General features: G+C 33.1%; 1 protein-coding gene across 4 annotated transcripts in view; it reads left to right on the forward strand.

The window, feature by feature from the left end:
- Positions 1-6,163, forward strand: part of LOC106872769 (uncharacterized) — a 229,765-nt gene that overhangs the window by 217,967 nt on the left and 5,635 nt on the right. The gene's annotated exons all lie outside the window — the stretch shown is intronic.

A 6,163-nucleotide genomic window follows, 5' to 3' on the forward strand; every position in this document is an offset into this window, starting at 1 on the left:
CCCCCCCCCCCCCGAAAATTCATAAATTTCCAATGTTGATGAAATTTCAACTATAGGTAATTGACACACATCAGGAAGTATTCCCAAAGTTTCTGCTTCTCATGAGGATTCTAAGACCCGCTAATGGGGGCCTTAACTCCCAAATTTTAGTCATTTCTTATGATCCAAAACTAGGTCAAAAGTACTGAATGGATCTTTATGCAGTACATGTTTGAAAGTGAGGGGGCATAAATGAGGCCATAATCCCCATGAAAAATTCATATATTTTTGCTGTTGATGACATTTTAACCATAGATATTAGACACAAATGAAGTAATATTCCTAAAATTTCAACTTCTTACAAGTTAGCAAGACCCCTTAATGAGGGGCTTAACGCCCACAATTTAGTCATTTTTCCTAAACCAAAATGAATACAATTTGTTGGGCCCACCAGCTTTTTTTTTTACAGCATTGGGAGTTAAAATGAAATTTCCTTATGAACTTATGAATTTTCCATACAAGCATTTTCGTGTCCTAACTAGGCAAGTGATGTTAATGTTGATATTTAGTCCAGGTTAGCATTGATCATACAGGCTTATGATCAAAGGTATTCCAGCCATGACCATCCCATTTTTCCTGTGTGCCAGAAAGTATATTATTTAAAATGCTCTTCCTTTATCAAAGACAATAGAGTGTGTTTGAAAGAGAGTTGGCTCTTATTTCTAGCAGGTCAAATAACCAACCTGAGGTTAACTGATCTTGATTTAGTAGAAGTAAAATGACTAAGAAAATAAATTATTGGACAGCCAACTCATGAGTTTTGAGTTCAAATCCATAGCTGATAGTTTTGTTACCTAACTCTATGTACTTCAAATTATTTGACTTGTTAAGAATATATTCCAGATCTTTTGGGAGTGTTATTATCAGTAGCAGACTAGTGTCTCATTGAGTGGTATAATTTAACTTTTCCACCAAAACAAAGCAGGATGTAAGGACTCAACGTATCTGAATACATCTTTCTACAAATTTCGTCTGAATTTCTGAGATGAGAAATTCTTATTGTACACTGACTGATGTATTACAAATGCCTTCACTTTGGTTGTTTTAGTCCCTCTTTTTGTTCTGTTGCTTGTTCCTTATACCTGACCTAGTGTGTATATTTAGGGAGAATATCTCTATACTCTGATCCAAGCAGAGCAAGCAAACTACATCACAAATAGGAGGATATTTAATGAGAGAATATCCCTGGTATGGACAACACCATGTCAACCATCTGTTCATTTGCTATGGAGTTCAAAATTCCAAGAATTTTACCACAAGCTTAGCTGTGTAGCTAGAAGTTTCTTTCTTAACCACATGGTTCCGGTTTCAGTCCTATTGTGTGGCACCTTGAGCAAGTGTATTCTGCCTTGGGTCAACCAAATCCTCGAGAAATTTGGTAGTCAGAAACTAGCAGAAGCTTGGTGTGTGTGTGTGTGTACATACATACATATATACATACTTATCTTTCATAGTCATATATGTTAAACCTATGAGTTTTTTCTTTCTTTCTCCCTCTCACAAATATCACCATCTTGAATTATGGTATTTTAAAACTTTTGACAAGTATTGCTAATTCCCCAGCTGCTCATGAAATTCTTCGTGTTATCTGTCTTTTCACTGATATGCTCTAACAATATGCTATTATGCCATATAATTATCTTTATACCAGAACTAGAGGTATAATTTTGAAATAGATACTCAATTTGGCAGCTTGACTTCAAAATATTGACTCTCTCAACCTCCATGCTCTCCCAGAAGCTTTTTCATAAAAATTTTTTATTGTTTATTCTTTAAATTCAAGTCACATATGATTTAGCGATAAGATAAATACTATCTACAGTTAGTTGCTCAGTATTCTAAATTCCATAGTATATATTATATACTTTGATTCACCTTCAAATACAATTTGAAACCAACTTCCCAGTCCTTCTGATACCCCACGCTACTCCAAATGAAATAAGTATTCCTGGATAATTACCTCTTTGAGTATCAGCTTTAGTTTAATATTTCTTTGATCTGTATGATTTCCTAAATAGTAGTCTTTTTTCCATATTTGTTCAGACTCTGGTCCTAATTTGACTGTTTGCAAGCCAGCATATTTCTCTGCTATTGTCTAAAGTATTGTATCATTCTCACTACTAAACCTTCTTTCCTACTTTATTGAAACATCACAAAAGATATTTTCCCACACAAAAACTTGGTGTAGAACACTGTATGCTCTTATTGAGTCTGTGAAATTGTTGATAGTAAACATAAGTATTGTAGTACTTGAATGACATTGTATTATCACTTAACCAATTGTTGAAACACTCCCATTGACGACTTGATGGTTGGGTGTTATCTCCGAGAAAGTTGTTGCCATTGAATAGGTTGATCACTGGGATTATAAACAGGCTTAGAAAAAATTTTGCTATTGAATGAATACTTATGAAAAAAAAAAACACCATAAATTTAATATTCTACTCGTGATTTTCTTTTCTTATTTTTACACCACTTATCTCAAGTTTGATAGTGGCACTTATTTATATTGTACTTGAAATTTTGAAATGTACTTTCTTTGTCAAGATTTGGAAACAAAACTGAGATTCATTGACAAGCTCTTCAACTATACATACATACAATTTTGATGACTCTTGCAGAGTTATTTTGCCAGCAGTTGAAGTATAAAGCTTATCAGATCACAACAAATTTCATATCTCAATTGATGAGTAACTAGAGAGTAATAGCTTAGTATGGAAAGTTTGTTAATTCAATGACATTATATTAGAGCTGTCTTAGGATTTAGAACTGCAAGTTCAAATCTCAAGGTTTGTATCAGATAAATTATGCATCAGTGTGTGTGGGTGGAGTAGGGGAAAACAAGGACAGATCTTATCTTGTGCGATGAATTTCTCACTTCATTGTTTAATTGGAGGCATTTACATAGTGCCAACATGTAAAGATCTATTTACTTATTATAATAGAAGAAGAAATGCTTTATTCTTCATTTCTAGATACATGTTGTGTATGTATGTATGTGTGTGTGTATGTATACACACACACACACACACACATTGTTATTCGTTCCAGGATGAAACTTGAAGTACTGGAGAAACAGGAACTTCAACTATAAAATGTTTACTTTACATAATGTACTGAGTGTACTCTTAACTTTATTCACATTACTTTGTAACATTGCTTCCAAGTTGCTTTGTGTGTGTGTGTGTGCGCGTGCGCACATGTGTGCGCGCGTGCGCATGTGTGTCCAATTACAGTTACCCAAGTTTAACTATATACAAAAAAAAAAAAATTTGTTATTTTCTCAAGAAGTATATATTGTTGATATTGTTACTCGAACTTGATTGTAATTTGGTAATAAATGACCCAACTGCAGGAATGGCTATCTCTGCTTCATTGGGATCTGGATGAATAGTACTAAGGATAAGGAAGAGTAACAGAGCTATGTCCATTAATTTCAAAGATTTTCCTCTTTAACAGTGTCTTTTGGATTGTAGGATTCTTGGTTTCCAACAGCTTTATCAATGGCAACATTTAATCTCTACACAAGAGACATTTTTGTTGGAGTTGATGCTTAAATTATCATGGATTTGGATTGTCTTTTTGTGATATTTTGTAGTGAAGTTTCTGAAGGCAAAATTAGAAATGAATCATGTACATCCAAAATTAAACAAAGAGGACCATTTAGATACATCTTCAATCCAATCACATTTTAATTTTTTTTTTTTTTCTTTACTGATCACTTTTTGACATCCTCTCATCAAGAGGGTCATTGGTATATTTTGTCAATTCAATTCTCCTAAAATAAAAATAAATATACCTACTGCTGATGCAACAGCATGAAGAGTATTAAAGTCATCATCTGTAAAACCAAGAGTTTGTTTGACATCGACCATAACTTTTGCAGTATAGCTTTGAAGGAATGAAAATCATTCTAACATTGTAAATAAACTATTCCATCATTTCTAGGTATCATTTACTAAATGCGATTCATGACCATACTTTTTTTTTTTTATTGGAGACCTACAAAATAAACTGACAATTGTTCTCAATTTTTTTTAATGATATCACAATGTTTGAATTTTCTTCAGTGGGTCTGGTCTTCTGCACTAGGAAGTATTTCAATAAGTTCAATCTGCTGCAAATTGACATAATTATATAGTTATTAACTATAATATAATTAACTAGATCTGTAACTGCAGAATCTACATTTTGATAATTATCCTCAAATGTGCTTTCAAATTTGTCATTATTGCAGCAGTCTTTTATTAAACTAGATGCATTACTATTGGGTTGGTACATAATTATTGCGGCTTTTTTTTTTCAACAAATTTTATTTTAAAAAAACAGTAACAATATTTAACAAAAACATCTTTAAATGACGGTCTGACCGTCTGCCAAGCAAATGGGAAGCAGTTATTGAAGTAGATGGTGAATATGCTCCGGAATAATCATTTAAAGATGTTTTTGTTATCCTTCACAAATTTAACTGACATTTGCTCCATCAATTACAACTGTCATTATGCTCTTTTCTAAATCAAGGTTGAATTCTGAAAGTTTAGTTTTTGAAAGTTCTATAATTTTTCAGCAAATAAACTTCCATAAACTCTGATCATTCGTAAAAAATTCCAGAAGTTATCAGATGAGTGTATATTTATATTCAGATAGTTTCTATGATACAAAGATTGTGTATATTCAACAAAAGAAATACTGAATTTTTCAGAGCTTTTCTTTCTGTTCCTAATTTCACCAATCACAGTTATTTTTTTCTTTATCAAATCACTTTGACATTGAATATCTGTGTTAAATGTGAACTGTTATTTCCTAATAATAGCACATCTAACCATTGCGTTCCTAGAAAATCTAATAATAGCAACTAATTTGAATACTATTTATTCACTTGGTTTTTCCATAAAAGTTATATTCTGTTGGTCGATTTTTTTCAAAGGAAATTCATCTACTTTAATTATACTAGTTACTGAGATATTATCTATAAGAACGATCTTTAAATAGCATAAACAACTGCTTGCTGAATCAGCCAAGCACTTTAACCTTAAGAAGTCTTGTCATTTATAACAGGCTTTTACAGTTTATTATAAATTATAGCTGGGAAATTCCTAAGAAATATAGAATACAATCCTTGGAATTCCCAACTGCATTTCTAACCAAATTTCTCACAATTCAGAATCTGAGGAGCCCAAAACAGAAGCTCTAGAGCCAACAGTTTTTATCCCTGATTACCAAAACTAGATTCATGTATGTAGCAAAGACACCTGTACTAGCCTTATCCACTAACCTATAAATAGCAACCACATAGAGGTGGGTTGACTCTGCCTTTCATCTTTTCAGGGTCGATAAATTAAGTACCAGTCAAGTACTGGGGGTTGATGTAACCAACTATCACCTCCCCTAGGCCTTGTGCCTATTGTAGAAAGGATTGTTATTGCCTTTCATCCTTTCAGGATCAATAAATTCAGTACCAGTGAAACACTGGGGTCAATATAATCGATCAGTCACCTGCCCAGAATTTTCAAGCCTTGTGCTTTTAGTAGAAAGGATTATTATTATTGGCTAGGAAGGAGTCAAATCTTACTAAGAGTATTTGTTAGGGGAATATGCTGCTAAAATAAGATTTATCTTCTATTGATGACTGATATGTCTTTTTGGGGAGGGGTTACCCAAAGATAAATTATTTCTATCTGAATATTGATGAGATGACAAGTGTGATATGTATGGATTTATGACTTACTAACCACTTGGTTCGGGTTCAGTCCCACTGCATGACACCTTGTGTAGGTGTCTTTTCCTATAGTCCCAAGCCAACTAAAGCCTTGTGAGGATTTGGTTGAGAGAAACTCAAAGAAGTGTGTGTGTGTGTGTGTCTGTGTGTGTCTTTATGTTTGTGTTTGTCCCTCACCCCCACTTGACAACCTGTATTGGGTTTTTTTTTTGCATCCTTATAAAAGACTGAGATAATAAATACCAGGGTAAAAAAAAAAAAGTACTAGGGTCTATTCATTTGACACTAAAACCCTTTGAGGCAGTGCCCCACCATGGTTATAGTTCAATGACTGAAACAAATAACAGATAAAAAAAAAAAATATAGTTTTTCTGTAACTGAATTTTGATGAGATGACATGTATTT

The sequence above is a fragment of the Octopus bimaculoides genome, chromosome 1 (assembly GCF_001194135.2).
Source record: "Octopus bimaculoides isolate UCB-OBI-ISO-001 chromosome 1, ASM119413v2, whole genome shotgun sequence".
Lineage (NCBI taxonomy): Eukaryota > Metazoa > Mollusca > Cephalopoda > Octopoda > Octopodidae > Octopus > Octopus bimaculoides.